Raw genomic sequence first — 16,604 nt, 5'->3', positions numbered from 1 at the left:
ATTGAGGTATGATGCATTTAATTTTTTCAGTACATTACCAAGAAGAGGAACAGCTAGGTCAAATGGAACCTCTCGTCCTAGTTTTCTGAGGAATCTCCACATTGATCTTCACAGTGCTTGTGTCAGCCTATGCTCCCACCAATAATGAAGGGTACCTAAATCATACCAATAAACTTAATTTATTTAAAAAAATTTTACTTGATTTTTAAAAAAGAAACAGTTAATGGTTTTACATAAAGTGATACCACTTCTCTGCACAAAATTGAAAGATCCCTAATCCCTTCCTAAAAGAGGAATTAAAATCTTGTGTGATCATTACACTTTTTCTAATGCCCATGACTTAATCATGTACAATTAACAATGCCCTGAGCTAGCAAATCTGTCTCTGCCTGCCAAATGCCACCACCAGAAGGCCCTCTCCTACAGGCGCACAGCGTGGGCAGAGAGAGTCAGACAGATCCACCTCTGCCTCCCAGGTGCTGCCACCAGAAGACTCTTTCCCAGGGTTGCCAGTGCAGGCAGAGAGAACCAGCAGATCTGTCTCTGCCTGCAGGGAGCTGCCACCAGAAGGCTCCTTCCTGCAGGTGGCCAGCAGGAGCAGGAACACACAGCCAGGTAAGCCCTGGCACTTGTAGGCCACAATTGGAAGCCCTTGGTTCCTTTGGGAAACTATCACCCAGTAGCAGACTCAGACCAATACACTTCTGTGTGTCTGCCACCATTGCAGGAGTCCCAGTGTAGACACGCAGTCTGAGAGAAGCAACCCCACCTCCACACACTCCTGATCACCAGGGAAGCCCCAGTATAGTTGCACAGGTCTGGACAAGCCTGTTCCACACCCTGCAAATCCTTATAAATCTGGGCTTATAGGAATTCAGGCACCTATTCCATCCCCTTACATCATGGAGGGGCAGCCAATGTGGGAAGTGCGTGGGAAGAAACCCAGGAGAATGTCAAGATGAAAGAGCAAAAGGCAATCTCAGACCTCTAGTCCACATAGAATAAGTCTGGGAGATACAGTCATGGAAGAAGATGGAAGTCACACACCTGAAATCTCCAAGAGGATAGCAATTGAAGTAAGGAAACAACTTCATGAGATTGTAAAAGCAGTCAAATCAGAAATAATGTCTCAGGTAAAAGAAGGAATCACAAACATTCTGAAAGAATTGTTTAGCAGGTCAAAAGAAGACATAGACAAAAAAGAGGAGCGTAGGAAAACAATGGAAATCTTGAATGAATATAGAAAGGAATTACAATGCATGAAACAGATTCAAGAAGAGATCCAGGAAATTAAAAATTCAATCAAAAGCTGGCAAAACTGCTTGAAAGAGACTAAGGATAGACTTTCAAACCTTGAAGATAGGAATTGTAGCTAGTGATTGTGAAAGGAACGATCTCTTTAAAAAAACACAGAATCAGGAAATAACAACTCAGTGGATGCAAGATGATGCAAAGAAGCATAATTTAAGTATGATAGGTGTTGGGGAAGAAGCAGGGGTCAACAAAAATGAAATTGAAAGGCTATTTACAGAAGTAATAGGAGAAAACTTCCTAAACATAGGAAGTAGACCTGGCATGCAGATAAGTGAGGTATATATAACTCCCACTAACCATAACCAAAGTAAATCTACACCCAAATGATAGAGTTATTTCCAAAAGATGAAAAATATTAACAAAAGATGAGAAATATAAAATAAAAAGCGGCCTTTATTCTGAGTACACGGAGAGAGATGACCGGCAACCCCCCCGCTGGCGTCCGGCGATCTCTCCGGCCGACACGTGGCGTGGGGGCCTGTAAATAGCCTCGGTTTGGGGTGGAACCTAAGGCGGGCATTAGGGATACACAGGTAGCCCATTGGTCCTAGGTTTGGCGCCATATGTAAATTCCCAGGGGCGGGAAGATGGCGTCACAGGTAACTTCCTAGGGGCAGGGCAAGATGGGGCTTCCTGCTTCTGGTTGTGGCTTTCCTGGCTACAGTGTCCTGTCTGGGCCAAAACCTTTCATATCCTGTCTTATGGTTATTATTATGAAAAGGGGCGAAGATTTCTCTCTTTAACTACTTCCTGCTGGCAAAGGGCGCTGCACTGGAGCCTAGGGGAGTCGACGGGATGAAGGTTGATGCCCAGGTAGACGCTGGTGCCAGGTGTTTTGGCCAGGACAACTTCACTGGTGAATGCACGTATGTCAGACTGGAAAAACAAAGAGACAAGATGTTATGAGGAGCCATGGCACTGTCATATTTAAGGACCCAGGTGAGGTAGAAGGAAAGGTGCCTTTGATTTAGACATGTTCCACAGTAAGGCAGAATTCTGAAAATTAAACGTGGGGTTAGGAGGAGTGGAGTTATGAGAGGTGATTACTCCCCCATCTGAAAGCATAAAAGTTAAGACGGTAGGTTGGTAAGGCTTGTCTCTGGTATGTATGATGTTGGAGTCTGTAGGCAATACTATTAAAAGAGTCCTGCTGTAAAAATGATCATTAATAGAATGTAAGAAATTAGGAACCAAAGTGGATAACAAAACATGACTTAGCCTGTTAACTGTGGCTGCGAGGCCTTTGTGAGACAGAGATGGGTAGGCAACAGAAGATGAGATGACCACTCAGAATGATCAGATTTAGGGCTGGAAGGGCACCTCTTAGCCTGAGCGATGTGAAACCAGAATGGCAGTCTAGCAACTTTGATTTAGGCATGGGTTGCTGTAACCTGGTTGTAGTCCTTGGAATGATTTGCTGTAACAGAACTTTAGCAAGTATGAGAAAGGCTTTTATGTCTCCTGAAAAAGTATAAACAAAGTGAGAGGACAAAATGTATCTGTCAGTCTTGACCAGGGTTACCTGAGAAATTGGTGAATAAAATAGGAGGGGGGTGGTCTATATCACTGAGGAAGGGCCCACCAGCAACAACAGGTGGAAGATGTTGAGACCTCAGTGTGTCTAAGTCAGCCTGTATAAAAGCCATTTTAAGATTTAGGACTGGGACCTGCACAAAATAGGCCCTGTTTGTACATGGCATAGGTTGACCATCAATACCCTGTCATAGAGATTGAAGACTTATTATAGCAGCCTGAATACTCAGGAAGAACTCTGTATATATGGCCTCTATGTCCACAAATATAGAGAATGTCTTACCTGAGAGTTTTGTGCGACTTGGAATCTGAGACGGACACCTTAAAGGGGGCTGTTGTTGCCCTGAACTTCCTCAGTCTTCAGCAGCGATTTTCTGTCGGTGATGAATCTGGCAGTGTCGACATTTCCTGTGAGGGCTATTACTTAGGATGACTTACCCACTCTCTAGTGGCTAGGACAGTCCAGTAGCCCTGGAGTAAGGTCTCAAAGAATGCCAGGATGGGGCATTTTGTTGCCCAATGTCTTCTGCTGCATTTGAGCATGGTCCATGGAGGGGCCAGGCAGCTCCACCTTGTGTAGGTTTACCTGTCTCAGAACTCCAAGTGTCACAAGTGTTAAAAATATGAAAAACCATATTAAGATCTCTCTAAGGTTTGAAGGTCAAGTTTTGCCTTTTTGTTTGGGATTTGGACTATAGTAGAATTAAGTAAGTATGCAGGAATTTAATATTGGCATTTTGGATTAGAGAGCAGGCTTTATCTGGATGGCATATCGCTTTTTTTTATAGGGTGACACGTAGAATTAACAAAGCTTTAGTCTGCCAAACAAGGCTTTAATGGAAACGTTTTGCAGTAAAGGTTTAGCAATCTTATGAATAAATCAAAACTGATCTAATACTGTCAAATTCTGAACACATTTACTTTTAAAGTTGTTATTTGCAGTAGTATGAACCAAGACAAATAAAATAAAACTTTGAAGAAAACCCTTGTCTTGAAATAGAGCTAATGGTTCCCAGCAAAAAGGAATTTATAACCTTAGTTGTTAAACAGGAGATTGGTGAAGGCTTTGATTGATAAACAAGGCTGGTAAAATTATCAGGTGGCCAATACCTTGATTAAATGGTTTGAGAATTGTAATAAAAAAGCATCTTTTGAGCGGAGCCAAATTGTAAAAAAAGCATGGCTGAGCAGAGCCGCTGAGCTGCTGTTTCGCAGCGCTCTGGCAGAGCACGCCCAGTGGGTGGGGCAAGCACTGGGATGTAGCGCGCAGGGGCAGGCTCGGACTGCCCCCGGAAACGTGTAAGGTGGCAGCGGCAACGACGGCGCACAGGGGAGGGAAGGGCTGGGACGGCGCATGGGGGAGGGGCTGGGAGGCGGCCCGACACAGCGCGCGAAGCTGGAACTGCTCGCAGGGCGCGAGGATTAGAAAGCCAATTTAGGAACACAGCTGGATTTTGATTAGCCTCCTGGACCTGTTTTAAAAGTTTGTTATAGTTAGTATGTTTGACCTGCTCTGGCACAGCTATAGGCCCAGAGTCATTATAAACGTCCTTAAAATGTAAATCATAACAATTAGTAATAAATTTAAATTGCCTGATATAATTCTGTGGGTCAACAGAAAAGCTACCTAATTGATGGGTAATCTGGGATAGATCAGAAAGGGAAAAAGGCACATGGATGTTAACAAGTCCCTCGGGGCCAGCTTGCTCCCGAAGTGGTAGCAGAGCCTGAGGAGATTCTGGAGCAGAGGGCCACTGAGCAGCCATCCTTCCGGTAGGCGCATGTGAGCAATCATCTGTAGAGCGGCTACAGAGCTGCTGCCGGTCACCCTGGGAAACACGAGCAGATGGCGTCTCACTGTGTGCCTTGCAGTGAGAGGACTGCTGTTGGCAGCACAATGAAGCATCATGTGCACTGCAACAGGGCGGCTGTTGTAGTTCACAAGAGGAGCCACAAGGAGACGCCTGTTGACAGTGAGGGCCCTGGAAACATGGCGGCACCCTGTCACGTGACCCAAAACATGGCGACACCTGGGAACATGGCGGCGCCCTGTCATGTGACCCGAAACATGGCGGCGCCCTGTCGCCATGTGGCCCTCCTGAACATGGCGGCGCCATGCCACGTGGCAGAGGGTTGCAACATGGCGACTGTTCCCCGCGCAAGCTGGAACAATCACGCGACCTGCTGGAAGGACATAGCGACCGAGACCTAGTATGGTGAGCGGGCGGTGAGAATGCTGTAGGGGATACAGAATTCTCAGGAGAAGAAGAAGTCAGAGACTGCGGGGGAGCGCTAACAGAAGGATCAGAGCCACTGGGAGAGATATGGGTCCCCAGAGACAGAGGGGGAGAGGATCGAACATAGGGAGATAACTGCAACACAGAGGGATTAGAGCTGCTGGGAGAGTTATGGGTCCTGGAAGGTGGAGGGGGAGAAGATCGCACAGTGGGAGGTATCTGCAATGGAGAGGGATTAGAGCTGCTGAGAGAATCAGGCATAGGGGGAGGAGAGAGCAGTCCTGTAGGAGGTAACAGCAGGGAACGAGTTTGGTGGTAGGCAGGCGGTGGCCGGGAAAACAACGGAGGGCAGGACGGAAAAGTTTGCGGCGCAGTAGACTTAGCTAAAAGTATCTCAGCAGGAGCACAAGACTTAATGAGAGATGGGCGTGTTCTCAGAATAAGAAAGGCTTGGACATAAGGGAGTTCTAATAACTTGTTGCCAGCTTGACAAAAATCATACAAGTTCCCGAGAATGCAGGGGTCAAATGTTCCTTGCTGAGGCCAAGGCTTGCCGATAAGCGGGTAGGTTGGCCAGACCTCCTGGCAGTAAAAAGTTAGTTGTTTAGTTTTTATGGTACCTTTAATTTTTAGAGTACGTAAATTGGAAATTAGGCATCGTAAAGGCGTCTTTTGGGAGTTAGAAAATACGTTCCCCATGACTGATTCAGGCAAGAAAAAGAACCGGAGGTCCAGAACAAGTCGTCACTTATTTGTGGTACCACGCGGCGGCTACGGTTCCAAAAACTCGTAAACTCCAGTCGTCACTGAGAGATTTATGAATGGAGTCTACGTGTGGTCAGTAACAGTTTTGCCCGTGAAAGCGCAAGGCTTTAAGGGAAGTGAGGCATTCTTTCAGTGTGGGCGGTCCCAAAAATCTCTGCTTTGGGCTATCCGAACCCAAAGAACGTGAGAGATTTTGTGGGCACAGGTTTGCCCAGAAAGAACCCTGCCCTGGGTGGTCCTAAGGACGTGAAAATGCACAGACCCACGCAGACGGGGAGAACATTCCACTGGGGCTGTCCAGTGTGAAAAGTTCCCCGGGGAGTGCTCACCTGAAATCAGTCTGGCCGATGCGGAGTGCAGGCGGCTGGTGACAGGAACGTCTTGGGAGAGGAAAAAGCTCGGGATTAATCCAGGATATTATCTGGTTATCGGCTAGAAGACTTTGGGTATGTGGCCCAAGAGTCAGTTGCCTGCCGATCGAGTCACGGCACCAAATGATAGAGTTATTTCCAAAAGATGAAAAATATTAACAAAAGATGAGAAATATAAAATAAAAAGCGGCCTTTATTCTGAGAACACGGAGAGAGATGACCGGCAACCCCACCGCTGGCGTCCGGCGATCTGATCCGGCCGACACGTGGCATGGGGGCCTGTAAATAGCCTCGGTTTGGGGTGGAACCTAAGGCGGGCATTAGGGATACACAGGTAGCCCATTGGTCCTAGGTTTGGTGCCATATGTAAATTCCCAGGGGCGGGAAGATGGCGTCACAGGTAACTTCCTAGGGGCAGGGCAAGATGGGGCTTCCTGCTTCTGGTTGTGGCTTTCCTGGCTACAGTGTCCTGTCTGGGCCAAAACCTTTCACCAGACATATAATAATCAAGATCTCAGAAATTCAACACAACAGTAGAATATTAAAAACTGTTAGAGAAAAGAAATAGATCACCTATAAAGGAAAATCAATCAGAATCTCAGCAGACTTATCAACACAAACCATCAAGTCAAGAAGACTTTGAAGTGTTTCAAATCTTGAAAGAAAACAACTTCCAACCCAAATTGATCTACCCAGTAAAACTCTTTCAAAATTGATGGAAAAATAAGACACTTCCATGATAAAGAACAACTGAAGGAATTCATGACCACCAAACCAACCCTCAGAGCACTTAGTGCGAAAGAGAGAGAGAGATAAAGATGACCATGTTTCCAGGAACAGCAGCAGAGGAGGATCACCAAACAAGACAGGCAATTGAATGAAGGGGGAAAGTGGAGGGCTGACAAAAGGAGAACAGCAGGGCAGAGACAAACCAGTATATGCTGGTTGTAACTATTAATGTAGATGGCCTCAGGTCATCAATAAAAAGAAACACAGGGAGCATGGATCAAGAAACAAGATCCATTTACATACTGTATACAAGAAACACATTTACCTGGAAAGAAAATTCATAGACTGAAAATCAAAGGAGAGAAAACAAGTTCCAAGTGATAGGAGACCAGGAAAAAAAGCAAGAGTAACTTTCCCATCAACCACAGAATGGATAAAAAACAGGGTGCTATGGGCGGAAGATGGCAGCTTGATAGGTAGCAGGGTAGAAAACATCTCTGAGAAAAAACAACTCAGATGCTAGAATTTAACAGCATGGAGAAGACCAGATGAAAGGAGAGGGATTCTCATGACCTAGGAAGAAACTGAGGATAAAGAAAGAAAGAAAAGAAAGAAAGAAAGAAAGAAAGAAAGAAAGAAAGAAAGAAAGAAAGAAAGAAAGAACGAACGAACATGGATGAAAGGCTGGAACCAGACATGCTCACTGGGACCGGTCCCATGTTGTGCTGGGTGTGCTATGAAGTCAGACAATTCATGATGGCACTGAAGCCGCGGCTGCCCATATGGGAATTGGTGAATCTGGGACCCTTGGCGGGACCCTTGGCAGCGTAGAGTGTAGCCAAGGTGGAGAGCTGCATTAATTCATGGTGAGTGCTAGAAACTGGGCCCCTCAGTGGGTGTGGCCAGCTGAAGACATATTGGAGCTGGGCAGAACAAGGCCTGAACCCAGAATTGCCATGGTGTCAGTCAGCCACCCCTGGCCCAGAGAGGACTGGTGGGACTGAGTCATGACCCTAGTAGGGGCCCAATAGCCAGGGACGAAACTGTTCTGAACCTGTGACATCTTCACAGCACAGACTAATGCGCTGAAGGCACGCACTGGTTGACTGGCTCAGAGGAGAGGGTCTTTGTCTGCACCTCAGATAATAGTAAATGGGAGAAGGCAGCAAGCCCCCAGCCAGCATGCTTTAGAAAAACCATAAGCAATACAGAAAGGGCCCGAGACCTCCACCATACACCTGTATGAAAGAAACTAGAAACATGACAAGAGAAAGAAATAAGAAAAATCCTCCAGCCACTGACCCTGGGAAAGTAAGTCCAGGAGAGGTATATACAGAAGAGATCCAGGGCAGCAATCATGCAATATCAGCCACAGCATCAGTGGACGTAAAGAAGTACCTTTGTGACCTCACAGATGAACTTAAAACTGAAATCCTAATCCAAGATACAAAAGAAATGCTAAGCACCTCTCAAGAAGACACAGATGGAAGAATGGAGGAACCCAGAAAAAGAAAAAAAACCTTTGATGAAGAATATAAACAAAATCTAGAATACATGAAACAGATCCAAAAAGAAATTACCAGGAAATTAAAAACTCCATTGAAAACTGGCAAAATGCCTTGACAGAACTAAAGTTAGCCTTTCAAAATTTGAAGATAGATTTTCAATGTGTGATTGTGAAAGAAAAGACCTCTTAAAAATAACAAAGGACCAGGAAGTAACAATACGAAGGTTAGAAGATTACAAGAGGATCTGTAACTTAAGAATAAAAAATGTGAGCAAAGAAGCAGGAGTAAGCACAAATTAATTACAAAGACTATTCACAGAAATAATTAAGGAAAACTTCCCAAGCATAGGAAAAAAAGAAATGATATCCAGATAAATGAGGCATACAGAACTCCAGCCAACTACAACCAAACAAAGGTACCCCCAGACATATAATAATCAAGATCACAGAAATTCACCACAAGAACAGAATATTAAAAGCAGTCAGAGAGAAGAAATAGATTGCCTATAAAGGAAGACCCATCAAAATAACGACAGACTTCTCAACACAAACTGTCAAATCAAGAAGAGCTTGGAGTGAAGTAGTTCAAGCCTTGAAAGAAAATAACCTCCAACCCAGATTGATGTACTCTCTCTTTCTCTCAAACTCTCTCTCAAAATTAATGGAGAAACAAGATGTTTCCATGACAAGGAGGAACTGTGGGAGTTTGTGATCACCAATACAACCCTACAAAAAACACTGAAGGACGTTTTAGAGAGAGTGATAGAAATAAAATACCAAGATTCCAGCGACAGTGGCAGAGAGGCCTCAATGAATAGCACAGACAGTGGAATGAAGGAGAAAAGTGGACAAATGATAGCAGAAAAATAGAATATCAGAGATGAGACAGAGAAGGTTGGCTATAATCTCTAATATAGATGGCCTTGATACACTAACAAAAAGAAACACAGACAGAGTAGATCAGAGATAGGATCCATTGAGATGCTCTGAATAGGAAATATACTCAACCTGAAAGAGGGTTAATAAACCAAAAGTCAAAGATCAGAAAATGATGCTCTATGTGACAGGGAACCAGCAGCTGCAGATAGATTGGAAAGTCATGACACTCTTGTGCAGTGGAGAATTACTCAGCTATCAGAAAGGAAAACCTTGAGGCTTTAGTAGATAAAGGAATACAGCTAAAAATCAAGCTCAGGGATAAAAAGGTTCAGCACCACTTAGGTAGATAATGGGTTTCCTCCTAATCTAAAAACTAAAGGAGTTATTAATAACCTTGTACTCTGTTCTACATCATGTGCTATGTCTATCCTTGGTTTTGACTTACAGCTTTGTTTTGCCATATTTGACTTTATTCTCCCCCCCCAAAAAAAGTAATAAGAACTAAGGAGTAATAAAATCCAAAATGTGTAAATTTTGTTGTAAAAAAGAGAGGGAGGAAAAAAAAAGAGCTCTAACGGATATAACAGCAAGTGTGTTTAGGGGTGTTAAATAGCTGACTATATTAATGTTTTTGGATCATTGAACACAGCTGTTTGCAGTCTCTCTGTTTGAATGTCTACTTTGTATTCTTTGATACTGTGATTTGAGCAACTATTTCCAAGATGATAATATGTAATTTATTAACAGGTGATTTCTTACTGTTATGTTTTTTTTTTGTAGTTCTGTATTATGTGTAACCTTACACTGCTTTGTTTTGTTTTGTGTTTTTCTCTTTTTCCTCTTAGATAAAATAAAAAAAACTAAAGGAGTTAGTGGGACCCAAAATATACAAAGCAAAATACAAAATTTGTATATTTGTATACAAAATTTACAAATTCCATTTCCTGAGAAATGGAAAGGGGAGGAACTGTCTAAAGAAGGAAGGCAGAGGACATTGCTAATAGTGTATCAGGATTTAAAAGCCACATTAGTCTTATTGCTCTGTTTAATTTGATTTTATTTTGTTCCAGTCTATCTACTCTTACTAGATTTGAGGGCACAGACAGCTATCCCAAAAATAGCAGGATATACTACAGAAACGATCCTTAATTTCTTATTAGCTTAAATTTAAGCCTTGTATTACTTACATTGTCTTACTATGACTGATCTTATTTGAATCTGGTTTGTTAGACCGCTGTTTTGTCTTGACTGATTTTATTCAAATTTGGTATGCTTGATAGTATCAAATCTAAGAGTAAGGCAACTACTCTGAAGATGACAAAATGTAAAAGATATCCATTCCGGCTTGATTATTAACTGCTTTTGAAGTCCTACAATGTCTCCAATGTTGTGTTTTTATTAAAATTGCTGTGTAATTCTCTGTTCAATTATATTATGCCTGATGATATGGACAATTCTATTGAAAATAACAAGAGACAGCATAGTAACCACTATAGATCACCTAGTTTTATATGTTTTTTCATTTCATGTTTTTCTAGGAATTGGTTTTGTTGTCTTGTTTTGACCTGTTTTTCCCTATAATACAGAAAGGATAGGTATACATGTAGAAATTCATACATGTGTAGAATTTCTAAACAATTTACAGGAACAGATTATATAATGCATGATGCAATGAACAGATACTCTGAAGAAGAGATACTAAGATACCCAGTGCTAACATTATGATATAAAATCTAGCAATGCTATTATCCACCATTCAGGGTGATATTAATCCAGTCTCTTATGTTTAATTTCAACATATGTATAGATATGGACAGCTGTTTTGAAGAGAATGAGAGACATTATGGCAGCCATTGTTGACTTCCCTATTGTCTGGTCTTAAAGACCTAAAAAGCCTTCATCATCCTGTTCTGATTAGTTTAGTACTATAACTTTCAGTATGTATTCACTGTATGTGAAGATGTGGACAACTGTTTGTGAAATAGTTGAAAACAAGATACAATATAATAGACAGTGAAGATCTTCAGTGGTCTTGCTTTGAAATACGTTTTAAAAATTGTTTTCTTATGATCTGTTTTGTTCTGTTTAATTTTACCCTCTTTAAAATTAAAAAAATAGGGTGTTTTTGTGCAGTGCATAGCTATCTGGCTATAAAGTAGAATAATCTCAAGGTTCCTGGAGGTAAATGGACTCAACTGGAGATCATGTTCATGGCTGAAACATTTCGAACTCATAGTCATGAACCCTAGCATAAGAAACAGAAGGAGTTAATGGGATCCAAAAACAAAATAGTTATTGTAAGAGTAATAGGGGAGGAAACACCTGGGAGGAAATGTTGGTAACTACTGTTAATTTCTTATTGTCTTGTCTTGAACTCTTATATTGTTTTCACAATTTTGTTAGGTTTGGCTTTGTTCTGTCTTGTTTTGTTAGATTTTACTCTTTCTGATGATAGAGGTAGCTATTTTGAATAGAATGGGATATAGTATGGTAATCTTGGTTTCCTATTATATTGCCTGAAGTCTTATAACACTTTGATTCATTTGTTTAATTGGTTTTATTGTTTTGTTTGATTTTATTATGTGTGATAGTGTGAACAGCTACTTTGAAGAAAATGAGACATTATAGTAGCCATTGCTGATTTTCTATCATCTTGCTTTGAAGTCCTATCATGCTTTTGTTCTTCTGTTTTGTTTGGTTCTATCCTGTTATGTTTTATTTGATTTTATTATGTGTGATGGCATGGACAATTTTTTTGAGGAAAATGAGATATTATAGTAGCCCTTGTTAATTTCCTGTTATCTGGTTTTGAAGTCCTGTAATACTTTCATTCTTTTGAATGGTTGTATACTGCTTTGCTATGTTTGCTATTATTGTGTGGGACGGTATGGTCAACTATTTTGAAGAAAACAAGAAAAATTATGGTAGCCACTATTGATGCCTTCTTGTCTTGTTGTGAAGTACTGTGTTGCTTACACTGTTTTGTTCTGACTTGCTTTGTTCTGCTTTGTTTTATTTTCTTTTGTTTTATTATCTTTAAAATAAAAAAATTAAAAAACAAAACCAATGCTCCATACTGATATAAAATCAAGAAAACTTATGTTGCATAATAAAGTAATAATAAAAATATATTTACATATATAAATACACAAATACAATAATGTGTTTTAACAATAAGGAGGAAATACTCATGACAATTACAGCATTCTCTTTGTAACTGATCTCATGATCATAGAAGTTTTTTATTACTGCCTTATTCTACTATATTTTTTCCCAGAAGAAAAATTTTTCTAAGTATTCAAGTGAAATAAATCAGATACAGAAACTTAAATATTGTATGATTTCTCTTATATGAGAAACCAAAATATAAATAAAGAGAAAAATAAAAGATAGTTAAGAGGAGTCAGATAGATATTTGGCAAAAGGAAAGGAGACCAAGAAACAGAGGGAAGCAGGAGAAAGGGGAGGAGGTGGAAAAAGAATTGAGGTGTGCTATGTCCATGTAACAACTCCCCACTGCAAATATGTACTAATAAACATAAAAGTAGAATAATAAAAGTCACACTGAGTTCCAGTACCCTGAGCTAACAGCAAGATGGAGAGGACCTAATTATAGAAACCCTCCTTCCTCCACCCTGATACTTCCCTTGTTTGGGGTTCTCCAAAGACAGAAGGAAGAGGCCTTGAAGCTGGGTGTGTCCACTGCCAAGGGTCAGTGGTCAGGAAGTGAGGTTTGGGGTGGAGGTGTCCCCTGAGGCCCCCAGGGTGGAGCCATGGTGATTTTAAACATGACCCAGGTTGAAAGCTGATGGTACTATAGCCTCCTGAGATCCTCCTTGGGTAGAGAATGGGGTCTTTGGTCAGGGGATGAAAGGTGACCCAGCAGTCAGCTATAAGACATTGCTATACTTGACATCTTCAGAGAAATATTGGGGTTTGCGGGGCTGAATTCAGAGAGGGTCTGTGTTAGAGGGGACAGTTTGTGGTTGGGGCGGGGAGGGGGCTGCAGGAGCTGAACCCAGCTTGCAGATGTTTTTTCCTCAAACTGGGTCAGCCCCTGGACACTTACTGGGCAATAAGTGAGGTCATGGCCTCTTTTCCTGGAAGAACCTTCTGGACATCAGTTCAGGCCACTGCTGCCCAGCCCCCAACAGGAGGTCAGGGACAGGAGAGCTGGCTACGAGGAAAGGTGACTGATGAGTGCAGTCGAGAAGCATTAGGAGGGCATGTGTGAGGGCCGAAAGCCAGAGGGCCACTGTGGAGCCAGGAGTCTCCCTCAGGACTTGGCTGGGTCATGATCAGTGTTCTGTTTCAGCGCACTCCGACCAGAGGTCTGGGGGGCCAAGCATGGCTGGCTTAGTGTGTGAACTACTGTGCTTCCCTGTTCACTTCTTTCCGACTCCCATCTTCACCCACTGCCCACTTAGTTGTAGCAAACAGCAACACATCACAAGCTGCTTCTTCCCTGCCGTGTTCCTCTGCCATGTGACCCCGCCTTGGAGCCAACTGACCATGTACTGAAATCTCTACAGACAGGGAACAAAATACAGTTAACTTTTGGGTGCTGGGTGTTTTAGCCCAGCAACAAGAGAAGTAATAAAGGCATAGTTGAATCATTTCCCCCCATCACTTCTGTGTCTCATCCTTTTCCTTAGTTTCACATTTGAGTGAAGATTAATGTGTGTAATGTATTTTGAATCTCTTTATGCCCCTATTATCTGCCCTTATATACCTCTTTTCTTCTCTCCTCCTTTTCTTATCTAATAATAATCTTCTTTCTATTTTTTTGTCAATTTTTTAAGCAACACAATATTTCTGACTCTGGTTTATTTTGCTAGATTGGTGGTTTCCAGATTCATTTATTTTTCTTCAAATGACAAATATTCATTCTTTATAAGGCTGAATGACACTTCCATGTGCATCATACACCTCAATTTATTCACTCATCTGCTGATGATAATATGGAATACTTTCATATTTTGGCTCTTGTATATTGTGCCTCAATACAAATGGGCATACCATATCCATATGGTATGCCAACTTTAATTCCTGGAGGTATATACCAAGGAGAACTATAGCTATATCAAATATCAGTTCAGTCTTAGTTTTTGGAGGGAACTCTATACTGATTTCCACAGTAACAGTAATAAAGTATATTCTCACCAACAACCTAGAAGAGTTCCATCTGCTCTACATCCTTGCCTTCATTTCTTGCACTTTGTTTTCTTGATGATAACCATTCTGACTAGGGTAGAATGGAGTCTCAATGTAGCTTCAATTTGCATGACCCCGAGGCCTACAGACATTGAGCAATTTTTCACATACTTATTTCACATACTTCTTTTCAGAAGTGTTTGCTTGATTCTTTGGCCAATTTATTAATTGCACTATTTGATTTTTTTGGTGTGAAGTTTTTTAGTGCTTTATACACTTTAGATCTTAGTCCTCTGTCAATAGAGTAGCTGGCAAAGATTTTTTTCTTTCTGTAGACTGTCTCTTTCTTCTGATAGGTTTCCCTGTTCAGTAGAAACATTTTTACCATGGCATAGTCCCATTTGTTGATTCTTGCTGTTACTTCCTGTGACATTATTTGGTCAATACGATTTCAGTAATTTCCCCTATGAAGTCATTGCAACTCCCATAAAAATACCAATGACATTCTTTGAAGAGCGAGGGGAAAAATAGTTTTAAAATTCACATGGAAACACAAAAGACCCAAGATAGCCAAGGCAATCCTTACCAAGGCCGGAGGCATCACAATACCCAATTTCAAATTTTACAACAAAGCCATGGAAACAAAAGCCACACGATACTGGCAGGAAATACACATAAAGGCCAGGTGCCCATTGATGAGAAAGGGATGATGATTTTTGTGAAAGTTGTAGCTGGAAGAGTATTTTGTGATTGTTCCTCTCAGACCATGTTGCTTAGGAACACTGCAGGCTAATTGGCATCAATGATTTCCTTTTGATTCTGATGATATACATAGTCTATTAGTTTCCTGCTGCATATGTAATAAATTATCATAAATTTAGTGACTTACACAATGTCAATTTATTATCTTGTAGTTCTGGAGGTCAGATGTCTTTCAGAGTTTAAATCAAGATATCAACAAAGCAGTACATAGTTTTCTTTCTGGAACATCTGAGGATGGAGTTCATCTTTTGCTTTTCCAGTTTCTGTGGTTCTCTACTTGGCTTGACTCAGTTCTCTCCTTGAAGGCTGAAAATGGTGGCCCTCAACCTCTGCTTCATAACATCTCTGACTCTCCTGCCACCCGCTTTCTTTACAAGAGCCTTTGGGATTGCATGTGGACCAGCTGGGTAACCCAGGAAATGATCTCATCTTAAGGTACTTATCTTAATCACATCTGCTAAGTCCCTTTGCTCCCTGGGAAGGAGCACATTGGCAGGTTCCAGAAATTAGCTCCTCATGTATTGAACATAACAGTGTGACCTGAGACAACAATGGGGCTGTCAGTTTGAGACTGTCACATAGGTCCTGTGAAATGGAGTACTCTCCATGCTCCTATGTCTTCAAGTCTAAGCTTCCAGAACATCTTCAAGAGGCTTTAGCAAATGTTTAAATTTCTTTATTGATGTTTCAGGATGTTTTACTGATGTCTCTGCTTGTTGGCACGGCTGCACAGACTGACAAACCCACACCCTTCCTCTCTTCAGTTTCACACTGTCTTTCCATGATGGTTTGGATTTTAACAATGCAGCATGAAAAAAAAAAACTCACTAATAAAGTAGCAGAAGTTGAGTTTCAGAGGATTTTCCATGGTCAGTTGGGGAAAAGGACATTCGGGGGAGCAAACTTTCCTTCTAGTTCCCAAATCACAGCCGTGGGAAAGTCATCTATTCCAGGAGTGAGAGGGATGTTCTGGTGGCCAGCAAGCCAGCATGTAGTTGTGATTGTTACTTAAATATTATTATAGTCTTACTCTTCATATTCCATAGTGATTATTTCTAAATTTGAAAGTTTAGAATGGCTCGTGGAAAGCACAGCACCTTATTCTATGCTTCTTCAAACCCACTGTTTAAGAAAAACATAGAAGAAATACTTCTTCTTTCGAATAAATTGAAATATAATATACTTTACCTTGTAACTCTTAGCTTTTTTATTGTAAAGTGAAACTCTCATGCATGGATGAGCATTACTTCAAAGGAAGAAAAGATAAGATGCAAAATAGAGTCACTGAAAAGTAAAATTTTATTTAGAAATTCTTGTAAGGATAATCTTGCTTTGTGAACACAAAATGGGCAC

The sequence above is a fragment of the Cavia porcellus genome, unplaced genomic scaffold (genome assembly GCF_034190915.1).
Source record: "Cavia porcellus strain 051 isolate PalLab524CR breed Dunkin Hartley unplaced genomic scaffold, mCavPor4.1 scaffold_7, whole genome shotgun sequence".
Classification (NCBI taxonomy): domain Eukaryota; kingdom Metazoa; phylum Chordata; class Mammalia; order Rodentia; family Caviidae; genus Cavia; species Cavia porcellus.
This window is presented reverse-complemented; position numbering follows the sequence as displayed.